We start from the raw sequence: 26,592 nt of genomic DNA on the forward strand, positions 1-26,592 counted from the left end.
ATTTTGCAGATATTATTTAACCATGTCCAGCGATGCTGAGGAGGTGAGGCCTATGTCCAAGTTTTCAGTGAACAGGACTCATCTCTTCTTAACCTTGGATAAGCCTCACCGACTCTGTGTCCCCTGCTCATACTTAAATGTAAAGGGGCAGATTTATGTTAACTGGCGCATCCCCAGGGATGCACCAGTTAACGTGCGCCGCTGCTCTGCCACCCATGGTGTGCCGCATTTACAATGCGGAGCACCATGGGGGCAAAAACAGCACAGATGCGTCACGCATCTGTGCCGCAAAAGCAGCGCATTGCAGGAATCACGTCGCAAGTGCGACATGACTACTGCAATGCACATGGGCAAGCCACACATTGCATGGTTCGTCACTCCTTATGCCTGTTTCAAATAGGCGTAAGGATTTGATTCAGCAATGCCATAAAGCTGACTCAGTGAAATCTTGTAAATTTCACTGTGTTACTTTTACAGGGCTTTCATGCAAGTGAACGCCCACCCTGCAACAAAACGCCCACATGAATCCTGACGCAGGTTTCATGTGGGGCAAGATTTTACAGCGTAACACATCTGCCTAGATGCATCAAGTTGTAAATATGTCACAACATAGCGCATCTTTTGCTCCGTCGCAGCGTCACAAAAGTGACGCAACGGAGGCGCAAAAGAGGCGCACGGCCATCATAAATCTGCCCCTAACATTTTAAATGATTGTTTCAGGATGCCAATAAGGTGTGGCCTATCCAGAGATTTGTTTGAGGTGAGGCCTACTCAGGGTTACAGATTAAATTTAGGCTTGTTGAAGAGTACAGAGGAGATAATACATGTGCAGGCCTACCAATGAAGTGAGTCATGTCCACTGCACTCTTGAACAAAGACCAGACCTCCTCTGTCTCCCTGGACAGGTCTAAACCTCATCTGCACAATGTGATTCGTAATGTTAGGAAACACAGGTGATGTAATTGAAAAACGTGCATTTTTTTTCCTCATTTCACAATCACATCACCTGTGTTTCCTTTGCTTAGGTATCTCATTGTGCAGATGTAGTGTAGCATATGAAAGAGTACGCAGAAGGTGAGCACTGTATGCAACAACTTTGACACTTACAGAAGCCTCAGCTTCTCCATGCCCCCTACACAGTCCTAAATATATACAGTTTAAACTGACGGTATCTTGTTGCAGATGAAGTGACGCCTATCTTGCAACATGGTGCATCTTTTGCACTGCTGCTGCGTCACAAAAGTGACGCAATGGCGGCGCAAAAGAGGCGCATGGCCATCATAAATCTGCCCCTAACATTTTAAATGATTGTTTCAGGATGCCGATAAGGTGTGGCCTATCCAGAGGTTTGTTTGAGGTGAGGCCTACTCAGAGTTACAGATTAAATTTAGGCTTGTTGAAGAGTACAGAGGAGATAATACATGTGCAGGCCTACCAACGAAGTGAGTCATGTCCACTGCACTCTTGAACAAAGGCCAGACCTCCTCTGTCTCCCTGGACAGGCCTAAACCTCATCTGCACAATGTGATTCGTAATGTTAGGAAACACAGGTGATATAATTGAAAAACGTGCAAATATTTTTGCTCATTTAACAATCACATCACCTGTATTTCCTCAGCTTAGGTATCTCAGGTGATGTAATTGAAAAATGTGCATTTTTTTTCCTCATTTCACAATCACATCACCTGTGTTTCCTTTGCTTAGGTATCTCATTGTGCAGATGTAGTCTAGCATATGAAAGAGTACGCAGAAGGTGAGCACTGTATGCAACAACTTTGACACTTACAGAAGCCTCAGCTTCTCCATGCCCCCTACACAGTCCTAAATATATACAGTTTAAACTGACGGTATCTTGTTGCAGATGAAGTGAGGCCTATCTTGCAACATGGTGCATCTTTTGCAGTGCTGCTGCGTCACAAAAGTGACGCAACAGCGGCGCAAAAGAGGCGCACGGCCATCATAAATCTGCCCCTAACATTTTAAATGATTGTTTCTAGATGCAGATAAGGTGTGGCCTATCCAGAGATTTGTTTGAGGTGAGTCCTACTCAGGGTTACAGATGAAATTTAGGCTTGTTGAAGAGTACAGAGGAGATACTACATGTGCAGGCCTACCAACAAAGTAAATCATGTCCACTGCACTCTTGAACAAACGTCAGACCTCCTCTGTCTCCCTGGACAGGCCTAAACCTCATCTACACAATGTGATTCGTAATGTTAGGAAACACAGGTAATGTAATTGAAAAACGTGCAATTTTTTTTGCTCATTCCACAATCACATCACTTGTGTTTCCTTTGCTTAGGTATCTCATTGTGCAGATGTAGTCTAGCATATCAAAGAGTACGCAGAAGGTGAGCACTGTATGCAACAACTTTGACACTTACAGAAGCCTCAGCTTCTCCATGCCCCCTACACAGTCCTAAATATATACAGTTTAAACTGACGGTATCTTGTTACACATGAAGTGAGGCCTATCTTGCAACATGGTGCATCTTTTGCACTGCTGCTGCGTCACAAAAGTGACGCAATGGTGGCGCAAAAGAGGCGCACGGCCATCATAAATCTGCCCCTAACATTTTAAATGATTGTTTCAGGATGCCGATAAGGTGTGGCCTATCCAGAGGTTTGTTTGAGGTGAGGCCTACTCAGAGTTACAGATTAAATTTAGGCTTGTTGAAGAGTACAGAGGAGATAATACATGTGCAGGCCTACCAACGAAGTGAGTCATGTCCACTGCACTCTTGAACAAAGGCCAGACCTCCTCTGTCTCCCTGGACAGGCCTAAACCTCATCTGCACAATGTGATTCGTAATGTTAGGAAACACAGGTGATGTAATTGAAAAACGTGCAATTTTTTTTGCTCATTTCACAATCACATCACCTGTGTTTCCTTTGCTTAGGTATCTCATTGTGCAGATGTAGTCTAGCATATGAAAGAGTACGCAGAAGGTGAGCACTGTATGCAACAACTTTGACACTTACAGAAGCCTCAGCTTCTCCATGCCCCCTACACAGTCCTAAATGTATACAGTTTAAACTGAAGGTATCTTGTTGCAGATGAAGTGAGGCCTATCTTGCAACATGGTGCATCTTTTGCACCGCTGCTGCGTCACAAAAGTGATGCAACAGCAGCGCAAAAGAGGTGCACGGCCATCATAAATCTGCCCCTAACATTTTAAATGAATGATTCAGGATGCCGATAAGGTGTGGCCTATCCAGAGGTTTGTTTGAGGTGAGGCCTACTCAGGGTTACAGATGAAATTTAGGCTTGTTGAAGAGTACAGAGGAGATAGTACATGTGCAGGCCTACCAATTAAGTGAGTCATGTCCACTGCACTCTTGAATAAAGGCCAGACGTCCTCTGTCTCCCTTGACAGGCCTAAACCTCATCTGCACAATGTGATTCGTAATGTTAGGAAACACAGGTGATGTAATTGAAAAACGTGCAAATTTTTTTGCTCATTTCACAATCACATCACTTGTGTTTCCTTTGCTTAGGTATCTCATTGTGCAGATGTAGTCTAGCATATCAAAGAGTACGCAGAAGGTGAGGACTGTATGCAACAACTTTGACACTTACAGAAGATTCAGCTTCTCCATGCCCCCTACACAGTCCTAAATGTATACAGTTTAAACTGACGGTATCTTGTTGCAGATGAAGTGAGGCCTATCTTGCAAAATGGTGCATCTTTTGCACCGCTGCTGCGTCACAAAAGTGACGCAACAGCAGCGCAAAAGAGGTGCACGGCCATCATAAATCTGCCCCTAACATTTTAAATGAATGATTCAGGATGCCGATAAGGTGTGGCCTATCCAGAGGTTTGTTTGAGGTGTGATCCAGCGCTCTCACCAAAATATTGCACAAATGACACTATTTACTACCACAAAACTTACACTACAACACTAGGCCCATAACAACAATAGAGCGCTTGAATCATGAGGCGATAAGATCTAAATATAGTTGTTTAAACCATCTGCAATAATCAAGACCAGCTTGTCATTTTAGAAAGTTTATTTTAACACATCTAGAAAAACTTAGGTTTTGGTATTTTATTAAACAAGCATTAGAAAAATGTCATAAAGAAAGATTTATTCAGTATTAATAAAAAGAGCATAAATCAAGAATTATTATTCATTAGCAAGAATAAGTAAAATTAAGCATTTTCCAAAATCCTAACTATATCTCTGTCTCTACCCTCATCACCTAGTAATAAAGTAATTAATAAAAACTCCTGTCCTCACGTGTAAAGTCCATCAGCATAACATCGTCCTCCAGATTTCTCGAGCGTAAGCCAACTATGTGTTCTCTGAACCTATTCTTATACCCTAATTTTAGCTGAGCTAACTATTTTTCACATTTCAGCAGACGAATTCTAGTTCTCCATTGGCTGAGCCACCTCGTACCACAGTAAACTGTGACACCTCCTTCTTACATGCCCGGGCAAAATTCACTAGTCCATTGTTCATTTAGAAGTCTTGGCAGCTCTCCTTAGACTGCTACATTTTGTAGCGACAACTTCCTTTTTAACCTTGAGCTAGTCAGCTCTGAACTCCCGTGGCACGTTAGCAAACGTTAGCAAATTTCTCCAGAAAGTCATCTTTTTAGCAGTTCATTCCAAAACCTTTCAAAATAAAAGCTCAGAGGCCTTTTCCATCCTTTCAGAATTATTTTCACTTGAGCCATTTTCATCATTAGGCCTCTTTCAGAAAGCGTCAATTTTCTGCGCCACCTTCCTGCGTCACTTTTAAAAGGGTACTAATTTTCCTGCAGCCATCTCTAAGCTTCATTTGTAAAACTATTATATAAACAAACACAAAGAATAATTAATGCAAGAAATACAGTTTGTTCTGTTGCCTCCCATCATTGCTAATAATTAACCCATTAGTCTAAATTACCTAGCAGTAAAGCACAAATAAAGCAGCATTTTATATCTACCTGTCTTCATAATCCATAAAGCCTTATGTGCACCTAGAATAGTAGAAATGACATCACATAGACAAGGGAAGCAAAATAAGCACATGCCATTATTTTAAAAACAGCTGCTATTAGTTATGACATGACAATAGACAAGATTATTTATTATTTTCCACATACATAAGAATGCAACATAATGCACATTTATGAGCACACATGTTAGTTTCCCACGTGTTCTGTAATGTAATGTAACTTTAAACTAGGTTGAATTAGCACACACAGCACAATTTGTTAGCATTATTAATTTATTTATGGAAGTGTGACTTTACGGGTTTAAACAGATTTCTGTTTTCTATTCCGCTCCATCAACTCCCTCATCTGGTGATTAACAAATCACCACACCAGCACCCAAAAATTTAGCAAAGATTTTATCTAAGATGAACATGATTCAATTTCACCTGTGTTAGTATTTCTAAAGACTTATCTCATCAGTTTATCTACAAATCTCATATTGAGTTTTAAGAAACCCCTCTAGTTTTATTTCATTCTCTGGTGTAACATACAACTAAGCTTCAATAAAAGTGTTGCAAAAACTATAACTAATAAATTGTCAGTATTATACTATGTTTGTCTTGACTAGCTGAAACTTTGTTTGTCCTATTGACCTCAAACTTCTCTTTGTTAATTTCTAAAGGAAAAGTAACCACCTAAATCAACCAAAGCTGAATTATTAGGAGCATATATATCAGAGACATCTTACAACATTTTTAAAATTAAGCATCTTGAGCTTGTAGAATGTATTTTCATTAAGTTTGCAAAGAAAAATAAAACAAAAATTTTAAAAATTTTACCTAAATTTTCTAAAAATTTCTAACACCCCCCTTTTTCAAATTTTTTTTTTTTTTTTTTTTTATACTCTTTAAACCTTCTAACAGTTTTTCTTCGACCTAATGTCACAAATTAATTTTTCAGCTAACAGTATTTCTTCGACCTTGCGTCATCTAACAAGATTTCTTCAGCCTTATGCCAAAAACAAAAACCTAAAATTTAACAGGTATGTACTTCAATCATTGTCACTATTCTTTTCAATCTCTTTTTGACTCTCATCATTTACCTCCACTACAGGTATCACTTCTATTTTCTTTCCTGCCTCAATCCGTTTCTTTGATCTGTATCTCAATTTGAATTTTAGGCCTTCATTTTCTTCTGGCCAGTTATCACTTTTTCTTAGTAATTTCTTCTTTTGCTTGGTTACATTACATTCTGTTCTCCAAGCTTCTTTTCTGAATTTTCTTATCTGAGAATCTTCATCATTCTCATCAGTTTCAGTGTCAGATATTTCCATTCTGGACTCAGGTACTTCTTTACTCAGCAGCTTCACTCCGTTAGGAACGTCATCTTTGTAGCTGGTACTTGGCAATTCATTTTCTTCTTCAATTACCTTCAACTTCCCAGTTTCAGAATTCTTGTTCCTGCTTTCAGAGCTACTCTTCTGCTTTTCAATACTCTCCTGGTCTTGAATCACAATCTGATCACATTCTTCTTCTGCTTCTTTTTCTGGCAGATTTCCATCATTTTCTGAGTCCTTTTCTGAGTCTTCAGTCACAACTTTCAAGTCTTCTTCAATCAAGGCTTGTTTTCTTTTTATGTTCTCCAGATGTCGACCAACTTGTCGATCTTCAAGATCTGGATTCTCTTCAGGCTCTTCTTCAGAATCTGAATCAGCAGTTGTGACACTATCCTCATCAGGATTTTCAGGTGTAGTTACACGAAAAGTATGGCCAGTGTCAATCCACCTCTTCAGTCCTTTGCACTTCTCTGCATTTGCTGTGACAAGACTGACTAGCCTCCTTTTCTGCCACCTTGGCACTAGTGAATTTCTTTTTAGACGAACCTTTTTCCTGATCCTTTTACCTGGTAACAGATCAAGTACTTGCTCTTTTTCTCTTGTTTGCACTTCAGTTTCATCTTTATCAAACACAGAAATCATTTCATCTGATAAATTCCTGCAGTTCTCCAATTTGATGCTATCATTGATAGTCATCATTCTTTTCTCTGGTATGAATGTCTGTCTCATGACCTTGTCCATCATAATATCACGTGGACTTAAATCTGTCTTTTTATCAGTAGTACTTCTCAGAAACATCAAAACAAGTGGAAGAATATCTGTCCACTTTGTACCTGCAGCTAGGCACAATTTTGCATTTCTGTCTTTTATAGTAACATTCTCATGCTCCTCAACATTTGAAATTTCTATTCTATTTGTACAACGGAGCAATCTGTTTTCAATATGTTTTCTGTTATCTGATAACTTTGCAACAGTAATTTCATCATGACGCATCTGAAATGTTTCAAACCATTTTGTAATCAAACAGTAAATCACAAAAATGTAGCACAGTTTATCATTCAGTGACATCTCACAGAAATCCATTTGTAATCTGGTCAATGAACCACTCTCCTGTAATTCTGTTTCTATTCCTACAATTGATCTCTTAATTGTGTTCACTTGCTGATAAGTCAGACACCTCTGGTAAAGAAATTCTGCAATTTTATGGTACATTCTGTCCATATCAGTAATCATGCTATTTAGCAAAACTACTCTGTCATCTTTGTATATCCAAATCTCATCCTCATCTCGCTGTTTAAAATCTGTACTCAACCATGTGTTTCTCAACCATGTGTTTTTCTCCTCATGAGTTGCATCATCTCGTAAGTCTTTGATTACCTGCCATGTTTCAACTACAGATGTTAGTATTAGTGAACTCAAAGCATGTTCATCATTCATTTTGTATGCTGCACATATCACGACAGCAAACCTTTCTGCTAATTGAATGTTATCAATCAATCCTTTAATTAAATTTGCATTTCTGAAAAGTGAACCTGCAGAAGTCAATGTTTTAATCTGTTTATCAATTGCGTCCTTTACTTTGATGTCTTCACTCAAAAGAACATCATTTTTATACCAATATTCTGGAAGTACATCTAATCCTTTTAGACTGTTTTCTTGTTCATTAATTAATCCTGTATCCGTTTTCTCTGACTGTTCATTAATAAAATTTTGCAATGGCAATGAAGCCATCTCAATCTCTTGAGTCATTACCTGTCGTTGTATTTGTAACTCTTTATTTAACTCATTTATCTCAGTTTCCTTTTTAATTGACCAGAATTTTGACTCGTCTGACTGTGTCAATTCAATTAGGTCAATGTCAGACTTCTCACTTACCAGAACTGAAGTCATCTCTGTTTCTTGCTGATCTGTAGTCCCTACTAATTCAATCTCAAGTACAATGGAATAAACCTTTTCAGTTAATGGGACCTTTAAATTTGCGTATTTAATTTCGTCTTTCCTAAGTACAGGGACTATCTCTTTTTCCAAAATTTTCATGGACTCCTTTAAATCATTTGATGAATTTACATAATCAGGAATATTAATTCCAGAAGTACCAAGCATTTCATCATGTTTTTCAATTGCATTAATTTTAGTAGAAGTCTGAGCTGGCACTTTATCAGTTTGATCTGACACTTTTGGCGTTGCATTAATCTGTTCTAGGAGTCTTCTTGAATTTCTATTCTCATCCATATTTACAACATCAATTTTACACTGATCTCTATTTTCTACTCTGACACCATTATTATTTATTTTCGCTAATTTGGGAATCTTTAATTTACTCTCGCATTTGGCAACAACCTTTTTCATTTTCTTGTATAAGGAAGACATTTTATTTAATTATTTTGGTAAATGTACTCTCTAAATTTGCCTTGCAGCGTTTGCTGATCAATTAATTAATTAAATACTATCAGGTGTAGAAAACTTTATAATTTGGTCAATTTAATGTATCTCCTAATTTACCTGTATCACTAATTTTAATTTACCTGTAAAGAAAAATTATTAATTTGCAAAAACAGTAGTAACGCAAAATTTTATTTTATAACAGTAAATATCAACATATAATCACATGTGTTTTAAATGTACTTATTTTTCACTTACACACCTTCTGCAACATATACCTGTGGAAAAAGAAAACCTACTCTATTTTGCCTTAATTTACATATAATGTCTTGCTTGTAAATAACCTTTTACCACTTAAACATTAATTATATATTATTATCACTTTTCGTTCTGTGACACAATGTTTTACTGTTTTCGCTATAACCTGTATTTAATTTACAATTTTAATGATAACTATTTATTATTTAACTTTTATTTAATAAACTCTAATCACCTTTGCTGTTATTGTCAATTAAACAGGGTAACTAGTTACATATAATATTCAATGTTTTATAAAATTCCACTATTCAATGTTAATCAGTTATTAAAATATATTTCTGGGCATTACTAGCATAGGAAATTAAACATTTGATAGAAAATAAACAATGTACATCAGCACAACAGGTGTTTTAATCAATCAGCGTGTGATTACTATAATGCTCAGCTGACCAGTTTATTCAACAGTGAACCTCTACCAACAGCTCATCTCTAGCTATAACCACACTGTTGCTAAGGCCAAAAATCGCTACTGCTTCTGTCCCAATCACCTCACGTTCAAGCCTCTGAACTAAATCAAGTCGGGGACAATTAAAAAACCTTTTAACATACAACAGCGCTTCATCCAATCACAGCGCGACTTTGCTGTGACATCACAAACACCTCGTCCAATCAGAATGCAGCTTTCGCGTTATTCAGTCAATTTTAGCGCTGCTGTAGCTGACAGTCTCTCTCCCCTTGCGCTTCGCTTAGGAAATTATTTTTAAACAGCGCGCAGTCTCTGGCCATATGACACGCTTTTCCCCTCACCGATTAAATCAGAGCAAGCCATAGCCATTTAACAAATGGCAGAGCCTCGCCCAATCAGAGCGGGGCTCACGGAGCCTCGCCCAATAGGAGCACGGCTCTACTATGACACGTCGGCCTCTGGTCCAATGGGAGCGCGGCAGCCTTAACACACCCAACTGCTGCAGCTCCAAATCTTCTCCCTTCGCGCTTCTAACAAAACAAAATAGCGCGATAAGGAGAAAACATGAAACGGGGATTTATCTATTAATTCAAGTATTTTCTTGAAAACTTGGGGACACTTATTAAATCTTTATTTATAAAAAAATTTTTAATATAGTTTTTATCTTTGTGTACACTCGCTCTCTTTAAAATTTTAAAGCGTCAAAGGAAAGGGATGTTTTATTTATTTATTTAATACAAAATACTTCTTCGGCAAGCACAAAGCCCATACACGAGCCTCAACCAATCCGGTCGCGGCTCCTACAAACTCACGAAGCCTGGTCCAATCAGAGGGCGGCTCCTGCTATGACGCGACGGCGTTTCAGCCAATGGGAGCGCGGCGGCTGACGCAAGCAGCCGCTGCAGCTGGTAGCTCTCCCTTTCGTTCCCACTCGCTCCGCAACAGCCCCTCCTTCACCAAATATATTCGCAATACAGCGTGTTACGCTTGTGGCATATCATTAGCTTTGTTTTTAGACTTTTGCGCGCATCTAACAACCCAATTTGAAGACAGGGATATTTATAGTTATAACCCAATGAGCCCACAAATCAATTAATAGCGCGATCTACAAGAGGAGGATAGAAATAAAAAAAAAAGGAACACTTGTAAAATAAACAATATTTCGAGCATTAATCACGCTTCAGCCAATAAAAGCGCTGTATTGCTCTGACACTCCGGGAAACCTGAACCAATCAGAGCACTAGTCAACGATGACGCTCCAGACAGTTCTACCAACCAGAGCGCGGCAAGCTCTGACGTAGGCAGCTGCTGCAGCTGCAGGCTCTCTCCTCACACGTTTTTACTCCTAAAACCAGCCCCTCCCTTACAATTTTCGATCGGGGCACAATTTAATGGTTTTAAACTACGGAGAATAATATAATACTATATTTAAAGCGTGGAATGTTTATAAATTTAATTCTAATCGCTTTTTACTTATTTTAACGAATTTAATAACGTGTAATACCTTAATTATTGCCTAATTAACACAAAACATTCTAAAATGCTCCTGAATGTTTTAAAATTAGCACAGTTCACCTTTTTATAATTTTCAACTATGCTGAACACTTTTTGAATCGAATTTATTAGTGTGCAGAGCCTTTAAATGTATTTAAACACTGCACAATACTTTTAGAAAGTCTTAGAATGGTATAGACTTTATCCTGAACTTTCCTAAGTACCTTAAAATTACTTTTGGTACATTTTAGTCAATATATAAAACGAAACACATCTGTCTGCTTCTCTAATTAGGATAGTTTACATACATTCAAGTATCCACACTTCGGAATAGACGGCGCTATTCACACTAAGGATAATTTCCATTTGCCAGTAGAGCAACTCTTACTCTACCCTTCTAACATGTAAGAATATGAACTCATTTTGCTCTGAACCCACCGCGAAGTGAAAGTTCTAAGAGTTCCACTTGAACATACCTTACAAAACAATCACGCACTTTTCACACTGAAAATTCCCTAACTTCAGTCACACATGAAATCCGTACAGGACTCTCACCTGTTTATAGAAATCATGCACCGTTAGCAAAATAACACCGTTATCCGTACAGGACTCTCACCTGTTTATAGATATAAAACATGTACCCGTACAGGACTCTAACCTGTTTATAGATAATCATGCACCGACATTACTCTACCCTTCACTCAAGCTTGAATATAACTAATACTCTTATCACAGTGAGTTTTATGGAAGGCGCTTTGTCCCTATTCTCATGCTGCTCTAATTTCTTAGAAAACCCTCACTATACAAGATTCACACCTAGCCCTAAAACTGTGTTGCACGGCGACAACACTGTATTGCACGGCGACAATACTTCTGGTACACGGCGATACCAACAGTGATACTCGGCGATATCACAGAAACAGATCAGATATTCTGCATGACTACATTCTCATCACACAGTTTTTGTACCGGTACACACTTAGCACAAAATAAACAAACTCAACATGTGTTAAAACTTAATCCTATGAATTTACCAACATATATGTATCATGCATGTAACATGTATGTCAAAAACAACATATATAAACCGTCCGATGGCTACCAGAAATTGATCCAGCGCTCTCACCAAAATATTGCACAAATGACACTATTTACTACCACAAAACTTACACTACAACACTAGGCCCATAACAACAATAGAGCGCTTGAATCATGAGGCGATAAGATCTAAATATAGTTGTTTAAACCATCTGCAATAATCAAGACCAGCTTGTCATTTTAGAAAGTTTATTTTAACACATCTAGAAAAACTTAGGTTTTGGTATTTTATTAAACAAGCATTAGAAAAATGTCATAAAGAAAGATTTATTCAGTATTAATAAAAAGAGCATAAATCAAGAATTATTATTCATTAGCAAGAATAAGTAAAATTAAGCATTTTCCAAAATCCTAACTATATCTCTGTCTCTACCCTCATCACCTAGTAATAAAGTAATTAATAAAAACTCCTGTCCTCACGTGTAAAGTCCATCAGCATAACATCGTCCTCCAGATTTCTCGAGCGTAAGCCAACTATGTGTTCTCTGAACCTATTCTTATACCCTAATTTTAGCTGAGCTAACTATTTTTCACATTTCAGCAGACGAATTCTAGTTCTCCATTGGCTGAGCCACCTCGTACCACAGTAAACTGTGACACCTCCTTCTTACATGCCCGGGCAAAATTCACTAGTCCATTGTTCATTTAGAAGTCTTGGCAGCTCTCCTTAGACTGCTACATTTTGTAGCGACAACTTCCTTTTTAACCTTGAGCTAGTCAGCTCTGAACTCCCGTGGCACGTTAGCAAACGTTAGCAAATTTCTCCAGAAAGTCATCTTTTTAGCAGTTCATTCCAAAACCTTTCAAAATAAAAGCTCAGAGGCCTTTTCCATCCTTTCAGAATTATTTTCACTTGAGCCATTTTCATCATTAGGCCTCTTTCAGAAAGCGTCAATTTTCTGCGCCACCTTCCTGCGTCACTTTTAAAAGGGTACTAATTTTCCTGCAGCCATCTCTAAGCTTCATTTGTAAAACTATTATATAAACAAACACAAAGAATAATTAATGCAAGAAATACAGTTTGTTCTGTTGCCTCCCATCATTGCTAATAATTAACCCATTAGTCTAAATTACCTAGCAGTAAAGCACAAATAAAGCAGCATTTTATATCTACCTGTCTTCATAATCCATAAAGCCTTATGTGCACCTAGAATAGTAGAAATGACATCACATAGACAAGGGAAGCAAAATAAGCACATGCCATTATTTTAAAAACAGCTGCTATTAGTTATGACATGACAATAGACAAGATTATTTATTATTTTCCACATACATAAGAATGCAACATAATGCACATTTATGAGCACACATGTTAGTTTCCCACGTGTTCTGTAATGTAATGTAACTTTAAACTAGGTTGAATTAGCACACACAGCACAATTTGTTAGCATTATTAATTTATTTATGGAAGTGTGACTTTACGGGTTTAAACAGATTTCTGTTTTCTATTCCGCTCCATCAGGTGAGGCCTACTCAGGGTTACAGATGAAATTTAGGCTTGTTAAAGAGTACAGAGGAGATAGTACATGTGCAGGCCTACCAATTAAGTGAGTCATGTCCACTGCACTCTTGAACAAAGGCCAGACGTCCTCTGTCTCCCTGGACAGGCCTAAACCTCATCTGCACAATGTGATTCGTAATGTTAGGAAACACAGGTGATATAATTGAAAAACGTGCAAATATTTTTGCTCATTTCACAATCACATCACCTGTATTTCCTCAGCTTAGGTATCTCATTGTGCAGATGTAGTCTAGCATATCAAAGAGTACGCAGAAGGTGAGGACTGTATGCAACAACTTTGACACTTACAGAAGATTCAGCTTCTCCATGCCCCCTACACAGTCCTAAATGTATACAGTTTAAACTGACGGTATCTTGTTGCAGATGAAGTGAGGCCTATCTTGCAAAATGGTGCATCTTTTGCACAGCTGCTGCGTCACAAAAGTGACGCAACGGCGGCGCAAAAGAGTCGCACGGCCATCATAAATCTGCCCCTAACATTTTAAATGATTGATTCAGGATGCCGATAAGGTGTGGCCTATCCAGAGGTTTGTTTCAGGTGAGGCCTACTCAGGGTTGCAGATGAAATTTAGGCTTGTTGAAGAGTACAGAGGAGATAATACAATTTTTTAACCAACAAACAATTAAAATATTCTCCCAGATTGATGGTGAGAATTGATATATTTATTTAAAGAAGCAGACACCTTTTTGTCATTGACATAAATGTAAAAAGCATTCCTTTTCTTTATGAACCATTTTCATGTCATAATTTGAAAACACAGCACAACTCCTATGTACAAGTACACCCTGTCAGTATTTAAATTTGCCAAGCACACATGGGGGCGTATTTACAAGAGCCTTGCACTACAGAGAAATGACTTAAATTTACCAAGCACTCATGAGGGCTTATTTACAAGGACCTTGCACCACCTTTAAAGTCACTTTTAACATGGGGAAAATGACGTGAATGTGGCTCATAAGCTTTGTAAATTTGCCCCCATTGAAGGACTGGACTTTTAAGTACCAGCGGTGCCAGGGGACAACACCTGAAACCTTCGTAGGATACCTGTTCGGCGCACAAGTGACAGAGACACGGGACACTTCCTTCGGCGTCAAAGATCAGCGTTTATTACTGCAGGGATGCAGAAGTCATGGGAAGTACAACAGAGTGTAGGTTCCAAGAGCCTGCTTCAAATTGTAAATGTGGGTCGCGCCTTTTATACACATTTTCAGCATTCAATAACGTAACGAACAAAAGGTTACAACTCAGTTCCCACAATAAACTTAAAAGGGCTTCATTCATGGTGTCGGAAACCCGGAACATAATCACAGTAACATTTGTCGGTTCCCAACTGTAAAAGCACATTATCCTGCTGCTATGCACATTCCACTCTAGTTGTAAAAGGACGAGAGTAAGAGACAGGAACAGGTGCAAGGAAGTCAGACAACCGAAGGAGAAGGAGTGTGGAGGTTGTATCGGAAGCGTAATCCCAGGATCAAAGGATTCGAGCCGAGCGCATGCAAGGCTGAAACAATAGGCCAACGTGGGAAGATTACCCAGCTGCGGAGACATCTGTCTCTGCCGTGTCATCCCCCAGTCTCGGGAATCACAGGGTCATGAGGCGGACATTTCTCTGTTCGCTGACTACGTGAGGGCAAGAGACAAAATGGATGCCGTATCTAAAATGGAACCCGAGGGTAAAAATGAAGAAACCTGTAAATAAGACGAACCCTTCTAAGTAGCGTAGCGAAAATGCGAAAATGCGTACACCTATTAATCACGTTATTTACGGTTCATAGATACCACCCTCGCTAGCATCGTAACGGTTCTCATTGCTCCTCACCATGTTGACTATGAAACTCTTGCAGAACATATTGTGAAACCTTAATGACTTCAAGAAACTTGTTTTTAAACCGGCAAACAATAAAATTACTCTCCCATATTCATGGTGTAACTTAAATATTTATTTAAAGAAGCACACACCATATTGACGTTCTTATGAAATGTAAAAAGCATTTCTTTTTAAAAAAAAACGATTTTGTGGTTATAATTTGAAAAAACAACACAGCTCCTATGTACAAGCACACCCTGTCAGTACTTAAATTTGCCAAGCACACATGGGGGCGTATTTACAAGGACCTTGCACCACGAGGAAATGCCTTAAATTAAATGGGGAAAATAACGTCAAACTGACTCAAAGGCCTTGTAAATATGCCCTAAGCAGCCTATGAAACTCTAGCAGTACATATCAAGAAACCTAATTGACTTCAATAAACGTTTTTAAACACATCAAGTAAAAAAATTATTCACCCAGATTCATGGGGAAGTGACTTAAAATGCCCTAACACACATGAAAGCGTTTTTTTAAGGCCCTTGCACCATTTTTGCGTCACTTTTAACATGGCTATATAACTCAAATAAACAAAATCTATTTGTAAAACACTTGACACAAAGCAACATTTTGCACCACGGGGAAATGCCTTAAATTAAAATGGGGAAAATAACGTCAAAGTGACTCAAAGGCCTTCTAAATATGCCCCAAGCAGCCTATGAAACTCTAGCAGTACATATCAAGAAACCTAATTGACTTCAAGAAACGTTTTTAAACACATCAAGTAAGCTAATTATTCACCCAGATTCATGGGTAAGTGACTTAAAATGCCCTAACACACATGAAAGCATATTTTTAGAGCCCTTCCACCACTTTTGCGTCACTTTTAACATGGCTATGTAACTCAAAGAAACCAAATCTATTTGTAAAACACTTGACACAAAGCAACATTTTAAATACACAACTTTCTTCATAATTTTCTCCTTAAAGCATACTATTCTCTATTTAAATTAAATGAATCTTTTCTCACCTTAGCAAATACTTTTTGAGTTTTAAAACAGTCTCAAACACACACCAATTTGTCTTTAGCAGAGCAAAGGGTATGCACTCCAGAGGCTGCAACCAACAAAGGCACAGAAATGCTGTAATTCATCACACATATCTCTCATGTCACCCAATCAAAACTCTTCCCTCACCTTTTTCAAATCAACACCCTTCCCCCTTCTGCCCTTTCTGCCTTTTTTCCATAGCAACCACCTCCTGAAAGACCTCTGATGTTTGCAAGTTCACACAACAATGTTTCAATTGAACTCTGAACTCTCAGTACACCTGCGTATCCAGTGCAATCTTTCATAAAATGATTTTTTCTTGACCATTCAAATTACATCTTTCAAAGAACTCATCCATGCACCCTAACTTTCTGTTTTCAGCAATCAAAATCCACCAATCACTGCTACTGATTCATTAGCACAGAAGCTCCACAGTTTTTTTCATTACATACTCCTACTGTTTCAACTGCCATTTCATTACCACACTTCATCTGACTGCAGCAGAACCTTCTCTCACCATGTTTTCTGTCTGGATTGTTGGACATAGTTACATCTACTGGGCTCAAAGGTATGCTGATAACAGAAATTTACACAACCTCAATTTTCAAAATGTGGAAATCAACTGGATTGACCACAGAGGATTAAGATGTCACCAATTGATACCATTGGTGAAAACCTTTTTGCATTTGCCAAAACCTGACCTGTTAATTGTGCACTGTGGAGGAAATGACTTGGGCACTTTGACTGGGGTAGGTCTGGAAATGCTTTTAAAGGACACCTTTGAGCAATTGATGGCACTTTTTCCTCAAACTGCCTTGGTATATTCAAATATATGCCAAAGACAGAAATGGAGGTGGTCAAACAAATTTTGTCCACAAATTGAGAAATCGAGAAAGCATGTAAATAAGTCTGTTTCAGCTTACATGAGAGACCATGGAATGGGCTCCATCTACAACAATAACTTGCGTTACTACATGCAAGATATCTACAGACGAGATGGAGTTCACTTCTCAGATGAGGGGAACAGAGTTTTCATCCTGAATTTAAGACTATGTATTAGTACCTACTTATAAGTACCTAAATCTACCACAGACCCAAAAGCTCTTCTCAGAGCTACCCTAACTATGATCACTATAAACAAATTTTAAATGTAACTTTGTTTTTACTAATTTTCCCGATTTACGCTTTCCGGAGCGCTACCCGGTACGCGCACCGGACGCTAACCGCGCGAAAATTTGAAACAAAATGTGGGTTTTTTTCGCACATATGGGCCTCCTCAGCCACCCTCAGAAAACCTGGGGGGTCAGGATACGTGTACCATGCCCCCTTCTACCCATTCTGAACATTATTTGCCCTCCATCTTGTATCTCAAATCTACCGAAACACAAAATGGAGGACTCCCGTATCGCTGCCGGTTCGCGTACCGGGGCGCGCACCGGGAAGCGCTCGCTTAAAAAAGGTGGGAAAGTAATTTACAGAAAAACCACTGGAGACACTTTCACCAAATATAGATTAGCTCATACTACATACCAATCCCTACCATTTTCACAAATTTGGTTGGAATTCCATTTAACCATTTAGCCTGTAGACCTCTCTAAATACCCTGAGGTAAATTACTTCACAAAACACATCTGAAGTGTTGGAATTGACAACCAATTAAAATGTTACTTTCATTTTCTACTTTTTTTACCTGACATTTGATTGGTTATGTACCTGAATATATATAAAAAAAGAGAGAGAAACACAGCCATTTTGACTACTACTTCCTGAAGTACATTGCAAGTGCATTTTCACTGACAACTTAAACTTGTTTTTAAAAGGTAAGATGTTATTTTATAAATTTGAAAGGAGAACTATGTTATGCACTTTAAATTAATTTGGGAAAACATTTTCAGATAGTTATATACTGTCCCTCTGTAAGAGTTAGACATTGAGAAAGGCTTGTTTATTATAATTATGGATTGATTTAGGTTTCTGTGCTATAATTATGAATTTACTTAGACTTCTTCACAGGCACTTTTTAATAGTACTACTTCACGCCTGAAACCATACAGTGCCCATAGATAACTTCTCTGTTATAAACTCACAAGTACCTGTCTGAACTTAAACCCAACAGTGCCCTATCTCTACTGATATATTTATTTTTTATGCAAATTACAGCAAGAAAATGGAAGGAGAGCAGATTATTTCCTTCAAAATTGTTTTGGAGAACAACACAGAAAAAGGTATTGAGGACAATGATGACTCAGATTTCATGGATGAATCACGGGACCATGAATTAGTTCAATGTGTAGATGCAGTAGATTCGCTGATTGAAAATGAGGACATTTCCGACAATTTGTTGTTAAATGTTCTGTTAAATGTGGAAAAAAGAATCACAAAAATAAATGTATATTTAATAATCAAAAATTGTTAGAGACTCTAATCATTTTTATATGTAATTCATAAACTAGTACCTAATTGATTATAATGTAAAGTCAGACTTATAGTATATTGTGCAACTTTTTTATGTTACATAGTAATTTTGCTCATAGTTACTTCCTTTCTCCAACTATATTATCTCCAATGTGTATTTAACATCTCTTTTTCATCTCCTTCCTCCATGTTCTTTCTGCTTTCCTGACAGACTATGACATGGATTCCATATTCCACAATAACTTCTGAAACAACATGCAAGATATCTACAAAGGAGACGGTGTATATTAATTTTTTGACTCTGCATTGGTACCTACATATTGCTACTTAAATTAAAAAAAACAAAAAAAAACCAACAAAACGAACAATCAATAAACATACAATATTTGAAAAGTCGATCATTCTTTTTTCCTCATAGTACGCTCCCCGGACCGCTTCCCGGGCGCTCCCCACGCAAAAAAAACGTCAGGTACGCGAACCGGGGCGCTAACCGGAGCGCTGTTACAGATATATATATTTTTTTGAACGTTAATTCATCAAAATCCACTGGAGCACATATATTGAGACCTAGCAAAGGCACTTCGGGCAAACAATATCTACAATTTTGCCAATTTTCGTGGAAATCCATTCAGCCGTTCGAGCTAAAAGTGAGTCCAACCGCCCTATGGAAAATTGCATGGGAAAAACGTGTTTTGGGACCCCCCTTTTTTCTCGGCCCCCCCTTGACAAAACCTCCCCAAATTTTCAGGGGCCGCTCAGAAACAAAATGTTCCATTTTCCTGAAAATTTCAGCCAATTCCGTCCTCAAACGCCAAAGTTATTTGACATAGAATTTTCAAAAATCCCATAGGAAAAAAATCCTAACTATATATCCCTACTGGCGACCGCCAGTAGGTAATATATATATATATATGTATATATATATATATATATATATATATATATATATATATATATATATATATATATTCATGTTCCAGAATGGGTCATTCCGGGATCCTGCTCCCATCGTCAGGTGGCGCGATAATTCGGCGAACCCAAGTGCCGATTGAATTTTCAATTGAAATCCACAATTTGCTGATAAGATTATTGACCATGTTCGGGGCATGGAGGGTAGCTACCACTTCCTTAAGAGGAGGGATATAGACTTCCTAGACCACACCTGTATGCTTGTGGAGTTGATGAAACTGTGCCTTAGAAATAACATTTTTATATTCGATGGGGCAATTTACAAACAAATACGTGGCACGGCCATGGGTTCAGCATTTGCACCGAGCTTCGCTAACCTCTTCTTAGGTTAATGGGAAGAAGAGATCAGGAATGAGGAGAGTCTAGTAGAGGATTTCGCCTAAGTAACAACTTGGATCAGATACATCGATGATCTTTTTATTGTGTGGTGTGGAACAGAGGATGATTCAATTAGCTTCATTGACAAACTAAATTACAATAGCTATAACATACACCTCACGCACAACATTAGCAAAGATTGCGTCAAATTCCTAGACACTGAGATTGAGGTGGTTATAACCACTTCAATGCTAAGGCAAATCCACAAATTTACTGTCATTTCCATTGAAATGAATGGGCACTCCATGACGAGTTACCCTTGTCATTATAATGGAACCCTTGACTCTATACTCCACAGGAAAGAAACATCTGGCAACAGCCTTTTACATGCCCTCAGTGCTCACCCAGATCCACTTAAGTGGAGTATACCTTATGGGGAGCTACTGAGGGCGAGAAGAAATTGCAGCAGCGAGGAAGGGTTTGCTCTAGAGCAAGAAACCATGCTCTCAAGATTCAGGGAGAGAGGCTATCCCGAGTGGGTCCTGACTAAAGCGGCCAAAAAAGCAACAGAAGTACAAAGATCAGACACACTTAAACCTAAACCTCACATCGAAACCGTAAACAATACAACCAAAATAATCACCACTTTTCACCAGAGATCTAACAAGGCTCGGAAGATCCTTACGGATAACTGGAAAATGTTACAGGCAGATAATATAGTAGGTCCCCACCTTAAAGAAAGACCACAAATCACATACAGAAGAGGAAGAAACTTGAGGGACATCCTGGTCGAAGGAGATATATCAGACAATAAAAGACAGCATATACAGGGACTTAAAGGTTTCTCTCCCTGTGGTCACTGCAGGGCTTGTAAAGCTAGCTACATGGTTAAGGAAGTGGAAATTCCTGGGCAGACAGTAAAACGAAAAATCAAACAATTCCTTACCTGTAACACGAACTATGTCATCTACGTCCTGGAGTGTCCATGTAAACGCAGGTATGTGGGCAGCACCATCTGCATGGTCAAAAAACTTATACAAGAACATCTGAGAGCAATAAATCAAGTCGATGCTCATTACCCTATTGCCAGACAATTCCAAGAATTCCATCAATCCAACACCTCCCTGTTAAGATTCTTTGCAGTAGAACAGGTTAATGTAGGAAGACGAGGTGGTAACCGAGAACTAGCGCTGAGGAAAAGGGAATCAAGGTGGATTATGGAATTAGAAACCAGATTCCCGGGAGGCCACAATCTTGATGAGGAACTGCCAACCCACTTGCATGAAGAGTAGTATATGTAAGAACTCCTATCGTGAGAAGTCTAGCTATATGTCTGATTGGTGGTATCCAAAAAGTGTGACCATTTATTAGTAGTAAAGTACTGTTTATCCGTCCAATCATATAGTACTGCAAATATGATTTACTGTACAGTATTTTATTGTTATGGTTTTTATTCAATGATGATTTTAACAGTCTGTTTATATGTTTCTTTCAGGAGGAAAGGAAGGGAGACATCACGTTTTACGCACTGCACATCTTCCCTACCCTTTTCTTCAGCGGAATGAAGATATAATTTCACTGTAGCAAGATAAGAAATTCACTTTTTTGCACTTTTTTGACAGTTATTGGCAGTTAATAACGATTTGGTTAATTTTTTCTTTGAGAGGACTGGGTTTTAAGTTATACAATGGGATTTGTATTAACTTACGGCTACATGTGTAGATCTTATGGGCCTAATCTGTTAGTACAGAGAGACTGATCTTTACGTAATTGGAAGAAATGCTTTACACGAACAATATGATGTCATAAATACGGGCTCAATTTGAAACTGGCACTAGACTGATTGCAGAACTTTTGAGCCGTATTGATTTTGTTGAAGTATCAGTTTACAGATAACTCACTTATCAATTTTCAATATATCAGATATTGGGCACTAGAGCGAGGTCATTGTTGTTTGTACATATGGATATCCACAGTATGAATCACAGAAAGAGCGATAACCTAGGAGTTGTTGGTCTGGAGGCTTCCGACCAAAAATTGATAAACGTAACAGCTTGAACACTTATTCTTATATTTGACAGAAAGAAAGTATTTTTGTTTAAATAATGGTCTTGAAAACAGTACATGGACAGAAAATGTGGAAGATTAATTTTCTCACACACTGTTTATATTTTGTTTGTACCAATGCAAAATGGCCGACTCATTTACAGGGCATATCATGTGACCTAACCAATGTACCTCATCACTGTTTACTTTTCTTTACTTTTAAGATTTAACATGCCAGAGCTGTCATTATGTTTACCGTGTGATCAAGACACACCCTGTGTCGAAACGCGTACCTTTATCCAAGAATAAACGTAAGCATTCATACTTCCGAGTGTGCGTCGTGCTTCTCATCAAATTGTGGATTTTAATATATATATATATATATATATACATATATATATGTATTAAAAAATAAAATAGTATTTTTTTTATAACTTAAATTAATTATTTAATCATTTTAAGGTTATTTAAGTATTTTTAAGTATGTTTTAGTTAATTATATTTATTATTTCATTAATTTTAAATTACTTTTAAGACATTTAAAAAAAATCGATATTTTGAGTAACTATATTTTTTACAACGATATTTTTGATTCAATATTTTTGTACTTACCTGTTTGTAGATTGGAATTTGATATTGTTTCATTCTATATTTTTGTCATCGATATCTTGGTAATTCTATATTTTTGTATTTGATATTATGTCAGTGATCCAGCTGAATGGCATCATCCTAGTGTTTGTGTCTTTTCCTGGACCTTCAGAAGCCTTACAATTTTGTGAAGTCCCAATAATTCTTGAGACTGAGAAAGCCGCTACTGGGCTGCAGCCTCCAGGTCCTTCTCACAATAATCCTCATTGTCTGGCTGACCGTGTTAGCCAACAAAATGGCCCGGGTGCCACACTTAGTAGATCCTCTCGGAGGAAAACCTCTGCCACTTGGTTTACCTCTCAGCTCAAAGAGCTACAAGGCAAATGTAGGAAACTCGAGCGTAAATGGAGGTCACAATATAACAACAATGATCTCACTATCTTCAGACCAGCAGTGTAAGAAATTAAAGGTTGATCAAACATGACAAGAAAGTTCACTACACTAACCTTATTAAGCAGGCAGCGTTTGATCAAAAAATGATTTTCAAAATTGTTCAATCTTTTACCCATCCCAAGATACTCAATCAGGAAATTCCCCGATCACAACAACTATGTGATCAGACTGCAGATTATTTCGATGTCAAGATTAGTGACCTCAGAAAGGATTTTTCAACAGATACACCTACTGGTGAAGGGTCAAATCAGAATTCAGAAAATAGACCGCTGCTAAATCATTTTAATGAGATCACCCTTGAACAGTCCAGACAGGCTATCTTGATATGTAAATCGAGCTCTCCAGGCGATCCTTGCCCCAAAAAATGTCTACATGCTTTGATTGTTACTATTAACCCTATTATTAATGTGATTATGAATTCTTCACTTAGACAGGCAGTAATACCAGACAGCTGGAAAGTCGCATCGGTTAACCCTCTTCAAAAGGAACATCTTGCGGATCCAACTACTCTGTCCAACCTTAGACCTATTTCTTTACAGCCCTGCTCAAGCAAGATAACAGAGGAACTTGTAAACAGGCAACTAAATGACTTCCTCCTATTAAACAACATGTTACACCCCAGGCAATCAGGTTTTAAGGCCTGGTTTACAACAGAATCAGCGCTTCTACACACTGCAGAGATGCTACAATTTGCTTTGGATCAAGGAAAGATGGCAGTGTTGATTCTGTTGGAGCTATCAGCCGCATTCGATACTGTCTACAGTACCAAGTTGCTCTGGGTAAATAGTTAGGAAATGCAGGGATTGTACAGAAGGCACTGGCCTGGTTAACATCATTCCTGGGAAACAGAAGACAATCTGTAACACTTTGCAACTATACTTCAACTGAGAAAATGCTGCGATCTGGTGTGCCTCAGGGCTCAATTTTGAGCCCCACACTCTTTAATATAGATATGGTGCCCCTGCTAGATGTAATATCATCTTTTGGCATTGAGACCTTGTCTTACGCCGATGATACACAGCTCATCCTTACCCTGGTTAAAGAGTCCACTGCAGCTGAAGAAAATTTGCAAAAATGTTTCTCGGCTGTCTTTGAATGGATGAAGACCAACCATCTTAAATGTAATAGGCAAAAAACGGAGATTCTGCTGCTGGGAAAATGTAATATCTTTTTACCCAAAATGCGGTGGCTAACCAATGCTGCCCCACCCCCCAATTCTGTGGACACTGCTAAAAATCATCTTGGAGTATGATTTGATACCTCTCTATCTTTTCATCAGCAGGCCCTATTGGTAGCAGGTACTTGTTTTCACTGGATAAAAACTGTGAAAAAATTATTTGATCTCCTGCCTACCATAGCCCGCAAGTCCGTGGCAGTTGCAATGATCTTATTACGACTTGATTATTGCAACAACCTCGATGCAGGCATAAAAAAGAGCACTCTAAAAAAGCAGCAGCCCAATTGGTACTTAGTTTACCAAAGGTTTCCTCTGCCTCCGAGGCTCTTTAAATCCTCCATTGGCTACCCATACACATGCGAATTCTCTTTAAAATCCTTGTAACTATCTTCAAAGCTGTAAAACAAAGTGGTCCCAAATACCACATTAAAAGCCCATGTCCCTGCTTGTTACCTGAGATCCTCTAAGGAAACCCTACTAGCACCCCCCACTTTAGTTTGAAGTCTAGAGGAGTTAAATCTATGGCTATACAAGGGACGAAAGCCAGGAACTATTTACCTACACAATTGAGACTTACTCAGACGGAGTCTATTTTTCAGAAAAAAATGAAAACTTGGATTTTTGCTGTACCAGACAGCCTGGCCCTATCTTTCATCTGATTAAAGTGACATTAGAGACCACACCCCCTCTACACCCACTCTCAGCGCCAAGTTTTGCCATTGGAGTGATATCCAGCGCTTTATAAATAACATCATTCGTTCATTCATTCTGGCTGTTTTTCAGGCGCCAAGTCTCTATCCTCTCGCAAGGTATATTATAATCTACTCACAACTTGAAAGTGAAATCTTAACAGAATGGAATCCTTGTCATCTATTTCTGTCCTTGTAAACAACAGTGAACTTGAGGTCAAGCAGAAGACTATTGGGGAGTAGTTACAGGTTTGGGTGTCAATTGAGATTAGAGGTTCTGTAGGATTCTTTCCCCCAAAAGTCAGACAGAATTCTTCTTCCTTCCTTCAGCTGTCTTCCAAACCCTAGAATTATCTAATATGTTGGTGCTGAGATGCCATCATTTTCCCATGCCCTGGCTAATGATTGAAAACGTAGGCACCTTTCAGGGTGGTGATGGACATTACATCTGTCACCTTGGCATACAGAGACCTGCCACATTTTTTGAGCACCTCCAGCCCATCTGTGATCTTTGTGCCATCAGAAGAACAGCCATCATGCAAGTTCCTCTGAAGACAATGCAAGTTTAGTGTGTGACCTCCATCTTTCAGGTGGCATCACACCAAACTTATTTGATGTGAGGATAAGAAGGATTTACTGCCTGCTGTTGGAGGAAGAGACGTTCATGTCCTCTGCATTGATTAGGTAAGGCGGATGATGTGAATGTCCCATCATCCACACTGGAGGGGTTAAAATAGGATTGATTTTTACACTTTAGTCATAAATGAGGGTTGATATAAATATACACTGCAGCAGATATATAACATTTAACTTCAAAGTTAGAAGTGAATATCCTAAACTAAATTACAATGGCCTTGTTGAAAAGTTAATAAGCCAATTAAATGCAATTTACAGTATATATTTGGGGAAAACGTTGCAACAGTGAATGGAAATTACATGGAGAACAGAGTCCTAATATTGCAAAAGCAACAAGAAAAAGAAGAGGTCAATAAGCAATAATACCATTCTTTTCAGAGGTAGTACATTTGGTTTCATTTATTCATGGTAACCTAAACTAGCATGAGTAGATGGTGAGATGATTTATGCAGTTAATGAAATCTCCGTGAACGGCTATGCGTTTTATACCACAATATAGTTGCACAGCTCTCAATGTATTCCAAGAAGACAAATCAATGGGCAATGGCCATTACATAAGGTCACTCGAAAAGTTCTCGAAGGCTATTAAAACTTTTAGATCATTTGTTCGTATAAAATATTACATTCTCAACTACTGGAAATATTTTTAAAAACACCCCTTTGTCTCCTATCTATATACATATGAGAGTAAGAATTGGAGTCACTGATGGCATTGTGTGCATCTCCTGCTGAAAGCTACATTTGTTTACCATGACCGGTTAAGGCAGGGAGTCAAGACCTTATTCTATTTTTCCTCTAATCCTTAAAAACTGAAAAATAGCTCTAACTCTCATCATACTTTGGTACGCCCTTCCGAAGTAACTTATGCAACTGTCATTTATTTTGTTTATACTTCTTGCACAAAATAATTTCAACCATGCACGTTTCAAAATGATGAACAGCACATTAAACATAAAAT

This window comes from Lissotriton helveticus, chromosome 12 (assembly GCF_964261635.1).
Source record: "Lissotriton helveticus chromosome 12, aLisHel1.1, whole genome shotgun sequence".
NCBI classification, from domain to species: Eukaryota; Metazoa; Chordata; class Amphibia; order Caudata; family Salamandridae; genus Lissotriton; species Lissotriton helveticus.